Source organism: Numida meleagris, unplaced genomic scaffold (assembly GCF_002078875.1).
Source record: "Numida meleagris isolate 19003 breed g44 Domestic line unplaced genomic scaffold, NumMel1.0 unplaced_Scaffold180, whole genome shotgun sequence".
NCBI lineage: Eukaryota > Metazoa > Chordata > Aves > Galliformes > Numididae > Numida > Numida meleagris.
The window spans coordinates 130,998-153,732 of NW_018363597.1; the positions used below are offsets into that span (position 1 = coordinate 130,998).

General features: G+C 47.0%; 1 protein-coding gene across 2 annotated transcripts in view; it reads right to left on the minus strand.

Annotated features, from left to right (window-relative positions):
* The window catches only part of SMARCD3 (SWI/SNF related, matrix associated, actin dependent regulator of chromatin, subfamily d, member 3), a 96,582-nt gene extending 73,847 nt beyond the window's left edge, over nucleotides 1-22,735 (minus strand). The window contains exons 1-2 of one of the 2 annotated variants that reach the window (XM_021382098.1): nucleotides 22,590-22,735; nucleotides 19,694-19,889 (exon numbers count right to left, since the gene is read on the minus strand). The gene's annotated coding sequence lies outside the window, so the exon portion shown is untranslated. Of the gene's footprint in view, nucleotides 1-19,693; nucleotides 19,890-21,095; nucleotides 22,251-22,589 lie in introns of those variants that run through there. The other variant, XM_021382097.1, reaches the window with a different exon arrangement.

The window sequence follows — 22,735 nt, forward strand, 5'->3', positions numbered from 1 at the left end:
CGACCCTGCAGACTTTCAAGGCGAGGCTGGATCAGGCCCTGGGCAACCTGATGGAGCTGTGGTGTCCCTGTGCATCGCAGGGGAGTTGCACTAGATGGCCTTCAGAGCTCCCTTCCTACTCTAAGGGTTCTGTGATTCTATGATAAGGATGGGAACCTCCATAACTGAAGGTCTTTAGGAACATGCCAGACAAGCATCTGCTTTGAGTGATGCAGCTGGTGTTGATCCTGACGTGGGGCAGGACAGGTGACGAGCTGATTCCAAATGGTTCCTTTTGCCCTATTTGCCTCCATAAATTGCATGGAATTTAGTGAGACAAAGATACAGCTTTTCTCCACCCAGAGTGGCTCCCCTTGACCGATTTTACAGATCTGCTTCAAAACAAGTGTGAGGTGATCAGAAGGGGTCCCTTAAAATTCTGATTTTGGAAAAAGAATACGTATCTGATTGCGGCCTGTTCCCCTTGAAACTTACCAGGTACCACACAGCTTTTATACTGTGGCCTTTCACATTTTCCTTGACCTTCAACTACCATTCTACATAACCATCTCTAGACATATCACTTCACATTAGACCTTTCCACTGGGTTTTCAAATCTATTTGCAGTGAAGAAATCCTATAAGCAATTTGTATCACGCATAAAGAAAAAAGGCTTGAAATAGAGGCAATAAAGAATAAATAAAAGGCAAAGAAAAACGTTTGTCTTTCTCCAGAGTTTCCAAACATAACTCTGCAGAGGTAAGGAGATAATTAAAAACAGATGTCCTGATTACTTTAAGAGTAATCACAGACAAAAGCAGGGATGCCAAAAGGTGGAGAAAAAGATACATAATACTTTCAGATCTACATTTACTGCCCCCCAGACCAAAACAGGCAGGTATCTTATGGTACTTGATTAGAATGATGGGTTGGGGTGTGTTTGGTGGCAGCACCATGAAGTATTCACACACAATCCACAATCACAAATGGACTGAACAGAGGACGGAATTGCTGGGCCAGCAAGGCTGGTGCTGTATAATCAACAGCAGCCATGTCATATAGAATCTTTTCAGACATAAATTTATTGTATTGCACTTTAAACCTTGGTCTTATTAGACAGCTGCTAAAAAAAAAATTATCTGAATGACTTTTTTTTAAGTATATCTGGCTATTTGTCATTTGTTCTTTTATCGACTTTGCCCTTCTTTAAGTCTAACATTTCTGGTTTGGGGCATTTACAGACAGCAGTCATAGCCCACACTAAGCCACCCTTCGCCAGGCTAAACAAGTGAGACCCATACTTGGTCTCTTCAAACAGAAATGCCCATTTCTATCATTTCATCAAGTTTCCTTAAATAAGCCCTGGTTAATCTACCCAGAACATGGGTAAACAGGACAGTACCTATATTCTCAAAGGCCATGTAACGGTGAGGCACCGATAATTCTCTTACCAGCAGAACCCTCTATCAAATTTTCCGAGATTCACGACCGCTTTCCATAATATTACGACAGTGACAACTCCAAATTCTGCTGCAAGTGTCTCATACACCAGGTTGTTTGTTTTGCTGCCATTAGGTAAGCCCTCGGCTTGCAATGCTGGCTGCTGTTACTGGTCCTTGAGAGCACAGCTGTGAGCTGCACTGATTTCCATTGGTTGGTCCTCAGAATCATTCCGTTCGGTATGATAACTTACTCTTTTGCTTCAACAATCCCTGTCTAATTTGCATCATCAACACTTTTCATTACTATGCTTCCTATTATTTGTGCCAAGGGCTTCAGTGAAGAATATTAAAAGGCATTAATCCCAAGATAATTCCTGAAAAAATGCAATGTCTTTTGCTTCATTTTCCTTACCTGCCTTGCCATTCTTCTATTATTACCTGTCTTCTGAATCCCAACTACATTTTCAGATAGCACTGTATCAAAGGCTTCACTGAAGTCTAAATAAATAAGACACACACTTTTTCCTTTTTGTTGAAAATTAGCCAGAAATCTATTAGATTAGTAAATTTACGCTACTCTTTCATCCCATTTACGTCCTCCTCATGCTCAGTTATTTTATTTTCCCTTGAGCCACACAGACTTAGGATTACATCAGTGCAACTGCCTGGAGTATTTTTGCCCATCTGTAACATAGGAAAACGAGCTGAATTTCCTGTTTCTTTATTAGGAAAAAATATTTTTCGAAAGACCCTTTTCATTAATAACGCTATGTTTATATTCTGGTCTCACTGAAAATCATTTGAAAAGAATCTATAGTTTCAGAGCTTCAGTAAATCAATAATGAGTAAATACTTACTGAGGGACGCACTCATACAGAAAAATATGTGAGACGTGACAATCTTAGAAAGCACAGGGAGGCTGCAGAACGCACCATAACCAAAGAAGGAGAACAGAGCAATCTTGGCATACAGCAACAAATTCACCTCTCATTGCAGCTACGCTAGCAGAACAATTATTAGGTGAATAAAATCACAACAGCCTGGGAGCACAATGGAACCGAGAGTGATAAGTAATACTGGTAATTATTAAAAAAGAAACCAACCAGCAACTGCATTGCTAGACAAGCCCAAGTGACTCTTAAAATTATTTTATTTGGCAAAATAATCACAAAATTATGAAAAGATGACCCCTGAGAAAAGTAAATTTTAATCTCAAACAGTACATTATTACAGCAAAGATCAATGACTTTGAACAATGGCAGCCAGTGGTAAAACAACAAAAGCAACTTCAATGTAGTGTAGGGAAACGTGTCTGGAATTCTGACCGTGAACACACTGTGCACGTAATTTCCAAGCAAAATAAAAATTAGGTGAAAGATTATAAACAAAATGTCACAAATATGGTAAGAACAGGTGGAAGACAAGGAGCTGCCAGGAGCTCTGGGGATGGCTGTTAGATGCAGCTTTTTGTCCGTTTGTTGGTTTTTTTTTTCCTTTCGTTCATTCTTTTATCATCTTCGGAGATCTACATGAGAAGATGTGGGGAAAGTTTCACAGCCACTTGTGCCAAAAGAAAAAGAAAATCAAATGGGCCTTAAGATAGCAGAAGATTTTGGCTGGAAAAACACAAGAAAGCAGTGGAAGATACATCCTGAAGGAGCTGTGATTTGTCCATAGCAGCAGGTAGGCCATTTTCTAAACCTTCCAGCTTTCCATTCTCCTAGTATATAAATACATGCATGAAATCAGGAATACGGAAATGCCAGGCACATGGTGCAGTGACATGATTACAGCGCTCAGGCTGTAGCTGGACAATGTGCTTTCAGCTGAGCCTCTTTTTGAGCAACTGAATGTTGCAAAAGTAGAAAACCGCTGGCTCCAGCACTGGGCAGTGGTTTCCCTCCTTGTCTCTCCCACCATATAATAGGCACGGCAGGCTGGCAGGCTACGGCTCACAGCAACAAACTCCATTTGGCAACGAGGTCACGAAGCCATAAAGTAACGCACTGCCTATGCTCCCAAGGGGACAAGGCTCTTAAATGGTGGCACAAGTCAGTTGTCAGCCAGACCTCAAAAACGCCGGGGTTAGAAGAAGCATTAGTGGAATCCTTACGGTGTGCAGTGCTTTGCAAAATGAATAATTTACAATTGCTTACACTAACAATTAGCTGGTAAGGCTCAGATAGCAGTGTTTCTGTGTGAACTGTGACAAGAAGAGCTACCCGCTGTAGGTTATATCATGTTATTTGTCACATTTCACAGTTTTCCCACTCATGGTAATCAGTTGTGTCTCAGGCCCAAGAATTCTTGGTGGTACAGATAAAACGACATGGTCTCTGGCCTTTGCAGCTTACAAATGAAGTTAACAGATGGAAATAGCAAGAGTGTGCAAAGGAACAGTGAGAGCAGCAGCCACTGTGACAGGCAGCAGACCCAGCACAGCAGCTGTCTTGCTGTGCTTGTTTTGAATGGCTACCAAGTTCCTACGCTGCACACCCCATCATCAGCACCTGTTTCCTGACCAATTTATACTCAGCCTGCAACTTGAAACCATAGAAACAATGTGCTTGTGGGGAATTTTGACTGCCCTGCTCTCTCTCTTGGGAAGCAAGCGTGCTTCATTCCTCACAGAGATGCCCCAGTGCTCAGATATTTCAGACAAGCTGGTACGTGGACATATTGCACAGCAAGGTTGGTTATAAAAGCGACAGCAAATACTAAGGAGTAAATCTCTGCTAAGGTTGTACAGAGGAAGGATTCTAAAATTTTAAGTTGTAAAAAACGTAAATTATTTCTTTAAATTTCTGTAGCTGAAATCCCAGATATTAATCTGGAGTATGATACCTAATCTAAACAAGTATAAAACAAAGTTAAAAATAAAGCATAAAGTTTATGTAATGGAAAGTTATCACAAATATTTCATAAGAAATAAGGGATGCAGAATATTGGAAGAAAAAATACAAACAAACACAACCTGTCTTATTTCTGCCCTTTAGAAAAGCTTCTCTGTACATCTGTAATGTAACTGGTTCCTTCGTTGCTGCATCTGATTTGTAACAACTCTTCCACTTATCCAATCGTTTTAACACTAACCTTTTTTTCTTTTTTTTCTTCAGTTTCTCCACCTCCCACGGCCATTTGAGTCAATCCCTCCTTTCCCCAGTCCAATTCCTGCCATCACATATTTCACCACTGCAATTCTGCCTTAAAATCCACTTTTTGTGCGTCCTTCTGTCTTACATATTCGATGACTTTACCCTGCCCCATGATAGCTCTGCCACGTGTTTATCATTGCACTTAACTCCAACAAGTGCTGCAATTCAACAGTCACAAATCCTCTTTAGAAATAAATTAAAGAAGACTCAGCTATAGGCCTACAGTCCCTCCTTGCTATGGCTTTTTTAAAGGCTTTGTTCTTTGCTATTTCCCACTTTATATGTTACCTTGATTTATCTATCCACCAGTTCTGTGGGCCCTCTTGCACGGCTGCGGAACACAACTTTCTGATACTTCAAACCATTGTTGTCGTGGTGTCTGCCACAGAGGCAAACAACTTCAAGAATCCTCCTATTTACAGGCCCTTATCCTCACAGGACACATTTACCATCCTAGTATGTGAAGAAGGGACAACACAGAAGGGCACAGGCAGTCGGGGAGGTTCCTAGAAAACACTGACGATGAATTCATAACATGGATGACTGAGGAGCAGACAAGCAGAGGTGCTCTGCTCTACCTCATTCTTTCAAGAAAGAACTGCTCAGGAGCATGAAGGTCAGGGGTAACCTCGGCTATGACCATGAGATGGAGGCGATCAGGAATATGAGGGCATGGAGCAGAGCAGAAAACAGGGTCACAGTCCTAGACTTCAGGAGAGTAGACTTTGCCCTGTTTGAAGATCTGCTTGGAAGAGCCCAGTGGAGGGTCGCAAAGATGGTGGGGCCCTGGAGTATCTAATCACAGGGAAAGGCTGAGAGCCCTGGGGCTGTTCATCTGGAGAAGAGAAGGCAAAGAAGGATCTGATGAATGCTGATCAATATCTGAAGGGCAGCAGACAGGAGGATGGGGCCCAGCTCTGTTTGGTGGCGCCCAGTGACAGGACAAGGGGCACCGGACACAAACTGGAGCCCAGGATGTTCCATCTGAACGTAAGGAAGAAATTCTGTGCTGTGAGGGTGGCAAAGCCCTGGGACAGAGCCCACAGAGGTGGGGAAGTCTCCTTCTCTGAAGATATTCCAAACCCACCCAGATGCTTTCCTGTGTACCTGCCATAGTGAAATGCCTTGGGGGGGACTGACGTGGTGAGCTCCAAACATTCTTTCCAACCACCACAGTTCTGGGATTCTGTGAAAACACTAGCATTTCTTACCTTAGAAGACTGGGATAAGGGGACACATCAGGATAAAGAATGTAAATGATGCACTGCTATTTACCGTCTCTTGCTGTTGGATCCCTGCTAAATCTAAGTTTGCTCCCCTCAAAGACCATCACAATAGCTTTAGAAGAAGCAGTGCCTGTTGCATACAATTTGTAAAAATCAGTTTCTTATTTGGTGGATGTAGTGTGAGCAGACTCACCACCGTTTTCACACGGCCCTCCTTCTCTCCCTTCAGGTAGCATGAAGGACTGCTGAGATATAGACTCCCTGCATACACTTTGCTTCCCAATTTTTAGTTTTGTCTGCCTGCTCCTTTGAAAGAATTAATATCAGAAACTCTCCGATAGTTCTTTGGCTGCTTTCCTTATGAAAAACTGCAGACACCTCTTCAATGGTGGCAATTTGTGACTGAGGAAGGAACTCTTCAGATGGGAACAACAGCGCACAATTACTTTGTTTTATGCAGGGAGCCAGGAACAGCACCTCACTATTCACAGCTGACTCTTTGGAGGCTACGGGATCAGAGCACCTGATGTATGGCTGCCTTTGCTTCAGGTACAGTCAAAGAGGAGCCCTGAGCCTGCGCTGCTGAGCTTTGAAAAGAGCCTTCCCTGCAAAGCGCTCTGCATATTTCCATGGGAACAGACACATGCCTTTCCTGTTGCCGAGGAGACACACCACTTTCTGAGCCTGGTGAACACCGTCCCCAAAGCACTGCAGCATCCTTAAGACCATGAGCAGTGTTACACAAGCACCTCCCTCCCTGTTAACCACGTCCACCCTTCTCTTCATTCCCTTTTTGCATCTGCTTTAAGCACTTCGATACAGTGTATTAGTTTCTCCCAAATAACTGGCTTTGATATCAGCATTTAAAATGGCACTGCCAACCGGAACGCCTCCACGTGCCCAGAGTCCGTCCTCCCTGCAGCTGCGGTCATTTCTCTGATACCCTGAGCTACCGTGCAGCGCGAGCAGCTCCTTCCTCTCCAGCACTTCCTTTGGAACCGATCTGCACTTAGAGAGAAGCTGGGTGGCAAAACCAGCGCACCTCTCCTCCATCTTCCCTCACTTTCGCTATTTTTAAATGGAAAACCAAAAGACAAAAAAAAAAACAAACCCAAAGGGCTCGGTGTGCACTACAGGCCTCGGGGCTGGCAGCGCGCACAAAGGAGGACGGCGCAGATTCCGGCAGCGACTCGAGCTCTGCCTCAGGCCGCGGTCACACAGGCGCCGTGCCAGCGCGGTCCCCTGCTGCCCCTGTGTGGCCGCCGCCAGCACTGACCGCAGCTCTGCGGGGACGGCCCCGGGCCGGGAGGGAGCGGCCTGCAGCCGGCACAGCGCCCCGCGGGCTGCTGGGGAGGAGCGAAGGCTGGTCCCCGAGCCACGGCGAGCAGCGCCCACCGGGCTGACACGGGTTCTCCTTACACATCCTTTCCTCCCTCATACAACTGTTTGATCCATTCTTTCAGATGGGAAAGAAAAAAGCAAGGAAAAAAAAATCCCCGGTAGCCTGGTAGCTGAGAAGCAGCAGCTTGGGGAGTGACAGCTGATGTGAGAGCAGCGGGCCCTCGCTCTTCCCACGTGGGGAAGCACAACAGCTGGAGACTGTGGTCAGCGAGGCAATGGATGGAGTCTCCTACAGTGGGAGAGCCTTGAAATGTGGAATTTTTGGCAGCAGAAGGGCTCTTCCTCCCTTCTATCTGAACTCACAGAACCAGTGCTAACCTTAACAGCCAAGAGGAACAAGCTCCGGGCTCCAAGGAACATTTTAGAGCCCCTGGGCTGCATCATGCATTAACACCCCGAGGAAAGGCATGCTGGACGCTCATCTGCAGTTACTGAGGCAATATCTTCCTGTGGGACATGCTGTCACCAGAGGTTCACTGCTAACAGACCCTGACCAAGAAAGTTGCAGGGACTAAGGCTTGTCCAGGCTGTGAACCAACCCTGCCCTCCTCCACAAACAGCAGCACTGTCTCAGGAGCCCAACAAATCAAGATAATTCTGGGGCAGGGGTGAAGGAGGCAGGACCCCAGGTCATCTTCCCGACCTGACAGGTACAGAGGAAGGGTTGGGTAGGAGCAGATCAATCCTGCGTGCTAACTGCTGTGTGCTGCGCATATCAGATCAAGAGTCCATGCCTTCAGATAAAACAACATGGCTAACTATTTTCCTCACTGAGGTTCTTCGAGATGAGGACAAAACCCCTCTATTTCTCTCAGGTAAACTAAATACAGTGAGTCCTTGTGGTCACCCACTATAAAACAGTTTTAACTACACCTTTAACCTCTTTACATGTCTCTTCTGAATACTTTTTCACACTTCAGCAGTCTTTCTGAAGTACAGCTATTTGAAATGGATCCTGTATTACAGTAAAATGTAGTCATGTCCCAAGAATGGCATCCTTCTTGGACCCTGATTTCATTCCTCTATAACCACCATCCCAAAGGCCATTTGTACCTAAACAAATTTGTCTTTATTTCTCACTATACGATCCTTGCATATTTCTCTGCTAAAAATTATGAGCATTAAAAGGAACCCAATGTATAAATCAACTATATAAAGAGTCCAAATTGGCTGGTAAAATGTAACTCTACCCAATATTCATCATTGCACTAATTCTATCATCTTACACGTCCTTCCACGTATTTCCACCTGCATCCAAGGACTCAGATTACTCTGTAACCTCAGTGCCAGCACAGCCCTGCTGCTGATCAACTGATGCAGCCTGTAAGCAAGTGCATGAACCAGCCAAGAAATAGATACCATCCACCTGTGCAATGTACAGCCCCATGAGGTCTTCAGTGAGTGCAAAGAACAGCAGATTTGCCCAAAGGGAGCTCTGAGCACCAGAAGAAGTACCTGAGCCTATGATACCTAAAAAAATCTTATCACTGTCACTGGCTTTACAGAGAAAGATAAAAAACAGAAGTGGGTGGTAAAGTAAGCGAAAGCTGTAACAAAAATCTGTACAGTGTGTTGTCACTAGGTGGTACTTCGAGGCAATACTGGAATGAAATGTGGCATGTTGGGCACAACTATCTGAACCTCATCTGATTTGGGTTGAAAACGAAAACAAATAAACAAAAAACAACCCACAAACAAAAAGGAAGCAGAAACCTCAAAGAGCTTGCTAGGAAGAGCTAGTGCCAAACTGACAGTGCCTCTCATTTATGTCTTCACAGTAACAAGTCCTGGATTTTCAATTATCTTTAACTATCACTTCACTGCTGGGCACCCAAGTGTCTCTGCTTTCAAAATGAGGATAGTATTATCTACCTTCCCTACAAAGAGGAAAAGAAAACCTGAAGGAATGGCCATCTCTATTCCTGGCCAGCAGAACTGTGACATCATAACGAGCGTCCAGTTAATAATCTGGCCGTCCTAGGAAGTTCAAAGTGAAGGAACTCTTTGTGGGGCAGCAGATATCGCGAGATGATGGCAAGGAAATGCCTTTTAAAGAAAAGGATGCACCCCCACCCCAGGAGAATTTGAACAGTTCTGTTGGAAGTGACCTACAGAGATCATCCAGCCCTGAGCACTTCAGGGCTAACCACAAGCTACAGCACATCACTGAATTATTAATAGCATTAATATCATTAATATCATTATCCATCTGCCTCCCGAACACTGACAGGCATGGGGCACTGACCATCTCACCAGGAAACCTCCTCCAGTGCTTGACCACCCTTACAGCACAGAGATTTTCCTAATGTCCTGTCTGGTACAGCTCTGTGCCATTCCTGCACGTCCTGCCAGTGCTTCCAGGAGCAGAGCCCAAGGCAGCACATAATACTCAAGGTGTGGCTGCACCTGCACCGAACCCAGCAGGACAATTACCTCTTTTGACAGAAGGCTGTGCTGAGTTCAATGCAACCCAAAATGCAGTTGGCCCTCCTGGTGGCCAGGGCATGCTGCTGGCTCCTGGTGAGGCTGATGGCATTACAGCCTTCTGAACACTGCCTGCTCCTCCCAGCTTGGGATATACATAGACATAAATATCAGGCAGTAGTACATGTGCATATGCTCTTTCACTGACCTGAAATAACATGGCTTTCATACACACAAATATCCTAAAAATATGAGCAATCATCATGAAAATATGCACAGTACTTTTCTTTAAAGAGCAAAGTGCTCCAAACTGAAAATACTCATATATAAATATATATATATATAAATACTTATACATAAAAATAAGTAGTAAGTATTGATAGCACTTCCAAGTCACTTACATTTAAGAGGAAAGATGAGTGATACAGGGGAGCTCTTCAGTTAGGAGCGCTTACTGGAAATTAATAAAAAAGACGAAAAAACCACAAAACCACAACAAACAATAACAACAAAATCAAAAAAAGATTCTTCTTTTGGAGTGAAAAGTAATGATATAATCAATATAAATAAATAAATAATCCAAATGACATTGACAGTGCTCACACTGCAATCTCTGCTATAACTTGTTTTCAGTTAAAGAACTTAATGTAATTGACTCAAGACCGATGGTGATGCAAAGCTGAAAACAACACAAGAGTTTCACGTAGTGTTTCAGTGACAAAAATGTCCTCGAAATGATTCTGATTCATGTCTCATTCAATAGATACGAAAATGTAGATGGTTGCTGACACTAAGCATGTCTGTTAAGTATTTAGAAATAAGACACAGGAGATGTTCACATTTTATAATGACAACAAAACAAAGAAATGTTTACTACTACAACTGCTCCTACATAAAGGTGCTAAAGTCTCTCTTTTCAAACTGGGGGTGAGGCCCTGGCACTGCCCAGAGCTGTGGGTGCCCCTTGCCTGGAGGTGCCCATGGCCATGGATGGGGCCCTGGGCAACCTGAGCAGGTAGGTGACAGCCAGCCCACGGCAGGGGTTGGAATAAATGACCTTTAAGGACCCATCCAACCCAACCCAACCCCTCCACAGTTCTAAATCCGCAGATTACTGCATGATCTATTCTGTTCTTTGTATTACAGAGCGGTGAGTCAAGCTCTCTTCTCACTGTAAAAGGAACCCGCAAGGAGTTCAGATGCAGAAATCTACAGTTAATCAAGCAAACCAAGTCTTCCTTATACACTGGCAATACAGAGTGTCAGAATTGAAACTGCAAAAGCATTTTGTGTAACAATTATTTAACAAGCACTGAAATGTACCGCTGCAAAGCGAACGCTGTATGTAAGCTGCTACTCTTCAGTTAGCTGCTGTGGTAAAAAAAAAACTGCTGAGCAAATTCCAGGAACAATGACCGTGTCAAGAACCACACAAGCTGAAGAATGCCGCCTCATTGCCTTTAGCTGGGCCATACAGCCTGTATTTAACCCAGATTTCAAGAATTTCTGCACAAGATGGATGTGACAGAGGAATTCTGTGACAGAAGAACACTGTTCAGGCTGAGAACCAGTCTTAGCATCATGCACAGGTCCCACAGGTGCTTGCAGCAAAGCAATGTAGGGGAGAGAAACCACCACAAAAACGGGAACAAGCAGCCAAGGACACAGAACTTGTAAAACCATGACTTCAATGTTTTCAAAGATAGGAAGGAAGGAGAGCAGTTGTAATTGTTTACAAACAAGAAACGTGAAGAATATTCACAATTAAATTCCCTTGTAACTAGTTGCATTTGTAGACATTTGAAATAAACGAATTTTGATTAATCAGGCAAAGAATAACAGCAAGATTGCTAAATGTTGTTAGCTCAGAGTTAGCCCTTCAGTAAGAGTGAATTTTGGAAAAAAAAAAGGATAAAGGAAAAGGCCAGGGACCTTCTCAGAATGTCAGCAGTTCAAATGCCATCCACGTTAGGACACTCGAAGCTCTGACTCAAGGCCGGGTTGGATGGGGCCCTGGGCAACCTGATCTGCTGGGTGGCAACCAGCCCATGGCAGGAGGTTGGAACTGGATGATTTTTAAGGTCCCTTCCAGCCTCAGTCATGCTGTGATTCTAGATTAGGGCTGCTCCAAAACTAACGTCTCCTATTTTATTATGTGGGCCCACTGCATCAGAGGCAGATGTTGATGGTACGGTAGCAGAGGTTGAACCTTCCCACTAATATTCCGTGGCGTTCCATTGCTATGTGACACATGGCAGCAGAGGGGCAGCCTGACAAGATGGCATCTGACATGGAAGCCCCTGTGAAGCAAAGATGTGTCACGTGGAAACAATGGCACCCATGAACGTTCATCAACACTTGTGAACATTTCTGGAGAGCACAGTAGATGTGAGCACGGTGAAGGGTGGGTGGTGTATTTCAGCAGTGGAGATGGTGGCAGCGAGTCACTTCCACTGGTGCATATGGTGACGAGAGCAGCACACAGGTCCTCGTTCATCGCTGGCAAAAATGCACAGCTAATTGTAGTGTCTGTGCTGAAAAACAGTAATTTGTAGCTGAGAATGTGCTCTATCAAATAGTGCCATTGCACTCTTTGTATCTGTTGTAGTTTTCATGGAAATAAATAGGAGGCATTGCTTTTGGAGCAATTCCATGCATTGTTGAGGTATTCTGCTGCACTCTGTAGTTTTTTTTAATAAAATACTCGACCTTTCCCAAAAACAATATAGCACATACTTAATATATATCCAAAAGAGAACAAACCCTGGATAATAACAGCTAAATGAAGAACCATCTTCAGATAGGGGCTGTTGTAAGCGTAAGTGAAAACATCATTTAAAATATGTCTGTGATTCGGGAGAAAGCATGAAATGGAAAAGAACATTAATTTAGATTTCATAAGTCACAGGGGGACAGCGACAGGCACATAAATGAGTGACAGACTCATTTGTACTGTTATCTGATCCACACGGTGAACAGGGAACAAAAAACTACATATAAACAAATGTGCATTCAGATAACGTAAAAGAGGAGACAAGGTACTTGTTGCATGGAAGGTACACCCTTGGGAAGCATGAGATTGAGAAAGGTCTTCAGAAACATGGAAGAAACAACGCACCTAAACTGCCCCCACAAAGCAAAAGCTGAAGAGCTCATGCAGTCCCAGGGGCATGAGCCTCGTACAACCTGGCAGCAGAGCTAACCCCACTTCGTAGCAGCATGTGCAGCCTGGTGGCTTGAAACAGCCACAGGGGACACAGACAAAACACAGGGGAAAGGGTATGACAGGAGAGAGGGAAACAGCAACAGTAACTCTAGAAAAAATGCAGCCTGTCCAAAACAGGAGGATAGGGAAAAGCGTGATAGGACCAGGAAAGGAAATCACAAAAGGGTTTAAGTATGAAAAGAAAGCATTAACTAGAAAGGGAATTAGGAAACTTGCAAAGAGGGTGCAAGGAAGTTACTGGGACAAGTTAAGATGGAGCACAGATGTGTGCACATCAAGACTGACAAAAGAAAAACAGCAACAACCTGACAGCTGATAGCAGTGACTGAGCAGAAGGAAAAAGAGCTGCAGGGCAGGAAGATGAGAGACAAGTTGATTTAGATAGTACCAGTGTCACGGGATGGGGCCAGAGATGCAGTAGAATCTTTGACAGCCTCTGCCATTTACCACACAAGAGTTGGAAAGGAGCAAGCGCTAAGCTGTGCAGTGCAGTCACACACTGGAAGGACGGGGTGCCATCCCAAGGGACGTGGGAAGGCCTGAGAGCCGGGCCCGTGGGAGCAACCTGTGGTTCAACAAGGCCAGGTGTCCTGGTTTTGTCTGGGTTCGTTAATTTCCTTCATAGAGGCTCATGCAATGTTGTGTTTTGGGTTCGGGCTGGAGCTGGTGGTGACAGCGCACCAATGTTGTGGCATCTGCTGAGCAGTGCTGCACAGAGCCTAGGACGGTTCTGCCCTTGTGCTGCAGTGAGGGGCTGGGGGGAGGCACACAGAACAGGCTGGCACAGCCAGGAGGGCTGACCCGGCCTGGTCAAAAGGATGTTCCTTCCCATATGGATTCATTCACGGTGATAAAAGCTAGGGAAAAGAAGATGGAAGTTGAGGTAAGTGTTTGCAGTGATTGTATTTGTCCTTCCAATAAACCCTTAAGAACAACGAGTCCCGCTTTCCTGGAAATGGCTGACCATCTGCCTGCCAATTGGAAGAAGTAACTGGATTCCTTGCTCTGCTTTGCTTCCATGCAGCTTTTGCTCTACCAGTTAAGCAGTCTGTAGGGCAGCGAGAGTGGAACTGCATGGGGCTGAGCTGCAGGCTGGGTTTAAACTGCAGCAGCAGGTAAGGAAGGTCTTTGGTCAGGGAACTTCACTTAATTTATTGGCACTAAGAAACCTTTAATTACTTATTCTGGTATTGACAAATAAGGATGACACACACTCGGGGAAAACACCTCAGCTTCACTCTGGACACATTCCCCTCCCACTTGCCAGTTTCCAATCCCCCAACCACAAGCTGCATTCAGTCCCTCTGGTGGGGTGACAGCTAATACAGGAGGCTGCAGTTGGTACACGCTGGTTCCTTTTCTTTTCACAGCTCTTTGGTTTCTTATCCAACTGCTCCAGCATCAGTTGTTCCATGGGTCACAATCACTTAGAGGCACACCTTCCCCTTTCTGTCCTACTCAGGCACCTCCTCTTGTGCGTCTCTCCCCACCATGGTCTTTCCTGTTCTGCTCTGGTGCTTCTCCCTCTGGATATATTTTCTGCACTTGCATTTCTCTTGCTCTGCTCCAGCAACATTCCCTGTCCTTGCCTGGGCATACCCCACTGCTGTTCAGGCATCTTCCTTTTGCTCCAGCATCAATCCTGCCCCTGCTCAGGTGCCTCCTCTTGTGCCTAGCAGCTAAATACATTAAATACATTTTCACAGAGGTGTTAGTGTGTGTGGCAGATCCATTTGTGTGCTGCTGAGATGGCCAGCATAGGGCACTTTGTGACCTCCCACACAGGTCACCCCTGCAGGTATGTCCCCCTGCGTCCCCTGTCCATTTTACCCAGCACAGCATCCCTCATCTGCAGAATGAGCCCACCCTCCTCGCAACTGCTGGCAGGAAAGGCCAGGGCTGCCTGCACCCAGTCTGATTCACCCCCTGGCCCCACGTTCACTCATGCTGGTTGTCACAGTAACTAACATGCAAGTGCCCAATAAAATACAGACGTCAAGAGGTACAGAAGTTTTTGTTAACCATGCTAGCCACGATCACCCACAGCGTGAGCTCTGTGCTTTCTCCTGCAACTGCTCATACGGGTCACTGCCCACAGAGCAGCAGAGCTGGCCAGGATGCTGATCCGACCGCACGTGGTTATTCCTATGATCCCAAAGAAGAAAAACACAGGAATAAAAGAAACTGAAGTAGCCCTGCAACTTGTCCTTTCATACCAGTAAAATGGAAAGCTTTAAAAAGTTAAAAATGAGTAACATTTAAAAATGATTCTCTGCTCACCCAGCAGACAGAAGCACAGTTCTTTGCTCTCCACCTGGACATCACCTTGTAACAGCAAATTCTTCCGTTTCCATACATCATACATATTTTGCCAGGGGAAAATGTTTGCCAATCTTTAGACATCACAAATTCATACATTGTGGATGTTAGGCCTTGCACTTCCTCCACATCACTTCCAATTTCTTTCATATAATTGAAAACACGTTTGCAAACCAAAGGCTGTGTGCATATTAAAACTCAAGGTTATGTGTTTTCCCACTTCGGCGCAACTAAAAACTATGAGTACATGATTGGTAAGTTATATTTTCTTCACTGCAGTTTAGGATCTTGATAGGAGCGGAATCAGCTTTAAACAAATTATTTTTAAAATGCATTTACCGGCGGAGAACGAGTGTGCTAAATTTCAGGGTAAAAATAAAATAAATAAAAATAAAAGATACAATCAAAGAATGGCTTGGGTTGGAAGGGACCCCAAAGATCATCAAGTTCCAAGCCCCCTGCCACAGGCAGGGCCACCAGCCTCCAGGCTGCCCAGGGCCCCATCCAACCTGGTCCTGAACACCTCCAGGGATGGGGCATCCACAGCCTCTCTGGGCAGCCTGTGCCAGCACCTCACCACTGTGTCAAGAACTTCCCCTGACATCCAATCTAAGCCTTCCTTCTTTGAGCTTAAAACCATTCCCCCTTGTCCTATCACTATCTAACAGAGTAAAAAATTTATTCTCCTCCTGTTTATAATCCCCTTTTAAATACTGGAAGGCTGTAGTGAGGTCTCCTCACACCCTTCTCTCCTCCAGGCTGAACAGGCCCAGCTCCCTCAGCCCATCCTCGTAGGGGAGATGCTCCAGCCCTCTGAGCATCTTTGTGGCCTCCTCAGAACCCTCTCCAACAGCTCCACATCTTTCCTATATTGGGGGCCCCAGACCAGGCCCCACAAGGGCAGAGTAGAGAGGGACAATTACCCTCCTGTCCCTGCTGGTCACCCCTCTTCTGATGGATCCCAGGATACCATTGGCCTTCCGAGCTGCAAGAGCACACTGCTGGCTCACGTTCAGTTTTTCATCCACCAGGACCCCCAGGTCCTTCTCCACAGGGCTACTCTCGAGGAATTCTTCTCCCAGTCCATATACACATCTGGGATTGCTCTGACCCAAGTGCAAAGCCTTGCACTTTGCCATGTTGAACCTCATTAGGTTCACATGGGCCCACCTTTCGAGTTTGTCAAGGTCTCTCTGGATGGCATCCTTTCCTTCCAATGTGTCAACTCAGCTTGGTGTCATCAGCAATCTTGCTGAGGGTGCACTCGAGACTGTGTTGCACTCAAGCCCGTCATTGATAAATGATATTGAAGAGCACCCGTCCCAAGACAGACCCCTGGGGGACACCACTCGTCACCAGCCTCCACCTGGGCATAGAGCCATTCAACACAACCCTCTGTCTACATCCTTCCAACCAATTCCTTATCCACCAAGTAGTCTACCCCTCAAATCCGTATCTCTCCAATTTAGAGATAAGGATGCGGTGGGGGACCATGCCAACGGCCCTGCACAAGCCCAGGTAGATGACACTGGCCGTCTTCCTTTTGTCTACCAATGTCATCACCCCATCACAGAAGGCCACCAGATTGGTCAGGCACGACCTTCCCTTGGTAAAGCCATGCTGGCTGGCTGGGATCACCCCCTCATTCCTCATGTGCCTTAACATGTCAGCTAGGAGATCTTCCCAGGCACAGAGGTGAGGTTCACTGGCCTGCAGTTCCCCAGGTCCTCTTTCCTCCCTTTATTGTAAATGGGAGTGACATTTCCTTTTTTCCAGTCCCTGGGAACTTCACCCAACAGCCATGACTTTTCAAATATGATGGAGAGCGGCTCAGTAACCACATCAGCGAGCTCCTTTTGGACCCTGGGATGCATGTATACAAGTCCATGGGGCCGGATGACATCAGTCTCATGAGGCAGCCTCAGACTTGCTCTGCCCTTATAGCAGAGGGGGGGATTTACTCCCCCACTTCTCACTTAGAGGCCCAGGGATGTGAGCTTCAGGGACATGAGAAATACAAGAATCCTGTCTGCCAGTAAAGATCGAGGCAAAAAACTCATTTAGTACCTCAGCCTTCTCCGTATCTGTCATAGCCAGTTCCCCTTTCTCATTTACCAGAGGAGGTACGCTTTGAGGTACAGTGTTGATAGACTCCAAAACTGACATCAGTGCAGAAGGTAAACCACCACAAGCAAATGCAGATATTGTTGTTAAGAATACAAACCAGTAAATGGTCAAACCAGTATGGGCAGTTGAGGCCATGAAGGACAACAGGTTTCTCTCTCAAGCATTGGAGCCAATGAGAAGAGGTTTTTTAAAGTGGCAAGAAGATGAAAACAGCTTTTCATAGAATTCACGGGATCCCTGTCCCACTAAGATCCTTATCTCTTATAGAAGCTAACGGAATTTTAATACATAAACTCTCCTGATTTCTAGGAGGGCTTGGGAACAAACTCTCTGCAGGAAGTCAGACCCGTATTAGCAGCCATACACTGCATTACCATTGTTGTCAGTGGGTTCTAACACATTAGTCAGCACAAAGGCTATGGCACTGACAGCTACAGGAAGAGAAACAAATTGAATGCAGTGTCAGAACTGGAAAGGAAATTAACTTCCCTAGGTGTTAGCTCCAAGAAGCGTTTTGCCACATTTGCTGCCATGCAGTCAATGGACACCTTGATCCCAGCCATCCACAAGTAAGAAAATCACAGATGAGCTTCCAGTGATTAGCAGGTTATTATTCTCATTGCCTTCACGTACAATTTCTTTTGGAATGGACCTGCAGTTCTCTTCCTTTTTGTCTGGTCTCCGCCTCTGCCAAGTAACCCCAGTCTTCTATCATAGGAGCCTGAATAACAAGAACTGCCAAACTGCCCTTCCAGTGGCCATACCCTTCATCAGCAACAGCTGTGAGCTGGATTCAGGTGCTCAGTGCCTTCAGGAATAGGCAAAGTAAATTGTTCCATAGCCCTCCCTGGACTTGGAATTCCAGAGAATGTTCAGTTGAACAGGAAAGGACAAAACAGAAACAGAAAACACAATCACAGGAAAGTAAATGGTTTGAAAATACGGCTAGACTAGCGCAGACCAATAAAGTGGAATGACTCCTTCCAGTGAAGGTAACACTGAAACAGCAGACCTAAGAATTTGTACAATTTTCTAAGATTATTTAGCCCAAAGTGCTGATTCCATCATTAATTGAACAGAAAGTTATGCAGAAAGCATTCTGTCTTTGCTTTATTTTCCTCTTCTTTTTTCATATTTCCATTACGGGATGCTTTGGTCTGATGAAGTGCAGCACAGCTCTTTGGTTCATATAAACCACACTCAGTAAACTACTACGAGTATCTCCTGTACCAGACTTCCCCAGCTTAGCCAGCAGCAAAGAGCCACACATTGCAGGCACCAGGCAAAGTCCATTACCATGCTGCAGCAACTGAGCAGCATGGTTGTTAACAGGCCAAACTAGACAGTGACAACAAGCCCAATGTCTCTTAAAACCAAAAAGCCATAAACCAGGCTATTTAATTCCAAAGCAAACCAGATTTTGTTTTTCCACTTTACCAGGGGCAACTTTACTAGTGAAATGACCCGCGCAGGCTGGGAAAGACAAAACGGTGCTGATCCTTACAGACATCCTGCATCACTGACTGAGAATGGATGCAACTGGGCACTTACAAGTGTGTAGCTATCAGAAGGACTAACGCAATAGAAATAGCGTTACAAAAAAGGTGGAAGGAAAATACAGCGCTCACCTGGATCAGAAGATTTCAGGCTCACAGGAAAAGACTCCCACCAAGGAGGGATTTCCAGGAAGAGATCCTTCCTCAGGGGCAGTCAGCCCTTCAATGAGGCCTAAGAGGGGTGGAGCCAGGCTCCACCCCTTCTGGTTGCACAGGTGAATTGCTTTCACCTGTGCTCCCAGGGCTGGCTGGGTCTTTCCTCCAGGTGCTCAATCAGCGGTTCAGGCTGTGACTCAGCAGTTCCCATACACAAGTGGAAGCAACAAGAGCAGAGTGCCTTAACATGGGGATGACCAATACCTTCCAACAACAGCACTGGAGAAGCCTAATAGCTAAGACTTAAACATGCTAATTTAAACCTACTGTGAAAAGCAGCGTAGCCCTACAAGTCAATAACCATCACATGAACTAATCACATTTACTTGTAACAGCTGAAGTAATAAACTACCACAAGGAACACTCGCTATCGTTCTTCTTTGTTCTCCTCTCCGTGGGCCTGCTCTTAGCACTGCGTTCTCTAACATCACTTGTTCTGAGCCTGTTCACTCTGCCCATCATCTCCTTCCCTGACAGCACCAGCAGAAACTATCAGAGAAAGAGCTGTCCAGCAAGAGGAGCAGCTGAGGGCAACAACAGCAAGCGAGCGGTTCAGAGCTTACTTCACAAAATACTAATATTTCCTAGATATCCAAAACAATCTATCTTCTAGTCCCAATACACGTCACAGTCACATTCTTCCCAGCTGGAACAGGTCACTTTGTAAAGGACTAACACCTACCTGTGCCAGCCTAGGCAGATGGTGAACGCCTAGAGTCACATGTGTGCAGACCAAGAGGGAGCAACAAACTCATCCACAGCAGAATGGGGCAGGAAACCAGATACTGTATCATGATGAATGAGAAGCAGAAATTCTAATTGAGCTGAAGCAGGAGCAGTTCTAAGACAGCAGGTGGAGGACACATTTGGATCCAGCTCTGAAAAGAGAAAACACATACTGAGTGAGAGAGAAGAAATACAAAATATAACTAAAAGCTTCCTAGAACAGACCAACCCATGTGACACTTCATAAGCAACGCAACTTGAAAGGAAGGATGCAACTGACAGTGACTAAAGCCCTCCCTGCAGACAGATGCACATTTATGTACCTGTAAGGTACTTCTGCCCAGGCACTACGCCATACTTGAAGAGATTGTAAGCTATTCAACTGTCAGCCTGGAGCCAGCTTGTGTTTGAGGAGGTTGGAGATAAGATGAAGTATACTTCCCTGTAATCTGTCAACACGTTGAGGCTCACTCTGGTAAGAATCACAACATGGTTAAGTTTGGAAAACATCCCTGGAATTGGCCTGGCCTAACCAAGAAGACGGGTATTTTCTCACATGGATGCTCCCAGTTATATTTCTTCTACAGGACATCTCTGGTAACCCTGGGGAAAGCAGGTCAGTTTGGGAACTTTAACCAAGCAGTCTGCTTTCATGCTTCAAAAATGGTATCTCTAAAGGCTCTCAGCCTTCACGGCATTCCCACAGGAACTGCTGGCTGTCCTGGTAGGTTGGTCAGTGCTGCAGACAGGAGAACAAATGACCCCACAGGCTCAGGGTACAGTCAGGCAGCTTCAGCGGCTGCACGTTCACAACAAGGACCAGAGTAGATGGGCCTGGCTAAGGAGGAAAAGGCCACTCCTTGGAAAGGAACATACAAGAGCACGACCTTGTTTTAACAGCTCTTCACTGCAGGTGATGAAGGGCAGAAGCATTACAGCATAACAAATGTGCACCCACAGCACTCACAGGTGTAAGCTCACACCCAGCCATGCAGTTAGACGCAGCTGTTCAGAGAACAGACCAGGAAACACGAGCATCACAGCACCAGGCTGGGTAGTCCTGGGCAGCAGAAGAGCAGACAGCCCCATCAAGGCAGTAGGAGGGCTCTCAGCTCAGCAGGGTCAAAACAAGGCAAGAACAAAGGGCAGAAAGATTGTGGTGAATTGTGCCAAAAGAGTCAAAGTCAAGGAAGGATAAGGTCTGGGACAGCAGTGGCTGAGTACAACAAAGCAACAGAGGCAGTGCAGGTCAGAAGGACTGGGCCAAGAGAATAAAGAGCCGGAGCATGAGGTACAGAAACAGCACTGCCATGCTGCAGAACAGGAGGAATCAGAGGCTGACAGTGGGGGAGTCTCACCCTCACCACGCCCAAGGAGTGGGGCCAGGCTGGAAATTCCTTCCCTAGCGCCAAAGGGCAGGGATCCTGCTCAGAAGGAAGGTCTGGTTCCTCATGGCAGTGTCCCCGTGGTGAACAGTTGGGTGTTGGCTGCTACTGAGGCATTACCAAGAAACTGGTTCTTTTCAGAAGGTGCATGACTCCTCCAGGCACGCAGTACTGCGAAGTCATTCTCCAAGAAGGGCACTGCTGATAACTCCAAACCACAGTCTGAGATGGGGCTGGTCTCATTGCCAACCAGACAGCACAGAGCAGCAGCTTCCCTGGGAAACTGGGCAAGGACGTCCCGCAGGACCTGGCAAAGGGGATGTCATCCCCCCAGAGTACTCCCCTGAGGTGGGTATGTGTCCTTCCCAAAGAGGAGGAAAGGAGAATCAAAGCAGCTCCTGCTTCCCACCATCATGAAGAAGGCCAGCAATGCAGATGCTCTCTTGCAGGTTGGATGGTGGTCTCTTCCAGAAGAAAGTTCAAGGAGCGCATTGGCCCTCGTGCGGTGTCCATCTGCACGAGGTAGGAGACGGTCAAAACCACCACTCACCCCAGGACGTGGTGCTGGAAGGGTCCACCTCTGATGAGGGATCTTGGGTTCTCACCAGTGCAGAGGGGTTGGTTCCACTCAAGAAAGGATCTGGAAGCATCAGTGGCAGACCAGCTTCAGGGGTAGATGTAACTACCACCAGAAAACCCGGAAAAAACAGTCCCCAGACCACGACAACTGGTGAACCACCTCACCTCACTGCTCTCACATTTAATTTCTACCGGTCTTTCCCAGCAACTTGGCCCCAGGGTCCCTCCGCAGGTGGTGCTGAGAGAGGAACTGGAGGAGGACTCGGGATGCAGGGACGGAGGGAGGGAGAAGCATCTGCCGAAGCAGCACGGCACGGCCTGCAGGTGGGAGGCAGGGGGCCTCGCTGGTAGGACACAGAGCAGCGGTCACATATGGAGCGCTTCGCACTCTGTGAGCACCTGGGGCGATGCGTGTCCCTCCGAGCGCACAGCCGGGCACCGCTCACAGGCAGCGCTGCAGGGCAGCACCGGGTGCCTCGGGGCGAGAGGACGGGGAAAGCCGGGCGGCTTCGGACGAACGCTCCACGCCCCCGGGAAGCTCAACCCACGCAGCGCGGCTCCCGACGGCTTCCGCGACCCACGCGTGGGGCGATATCCCGGGACGACGCTCCCCGCTCCGCCCGCCTCAGCGAAGCCACCGCGGCCCGTCCCGAAGATGCGGGGGCACGCGCTGAGAAAACGGCGGAGGCCGAGCGGGCGGGGAGCGCCGCGCCCGCAGGGAACAGGTGCCAGGCGCGAGCCCCGGGGCGCGGGGTCAGCCCCGGCCCTAGGGCACCGCTACCGGAGAGCAGCATCCGGGCGGAGGCGTTCCGCGGGCGGCGGGACGGAGCCGGCCCGGGGCGGGGGGGAGGGGGGGGGGGGCAGCGGGACGCGGGGCGCGGCGCTCACCGTCCCAGCCATGCTCCTCCCGCCGCCGCCGCGCCGCTCTCCCGCTCGCACCGGGGCCGCCGTCCCAGCGCTGGGCGCCTGCGCGACGCTGCGGAAAGCGGCGCAGGGACCGTCTGCAAAGCGCGCACCGCGCGCACCCTGCGCAG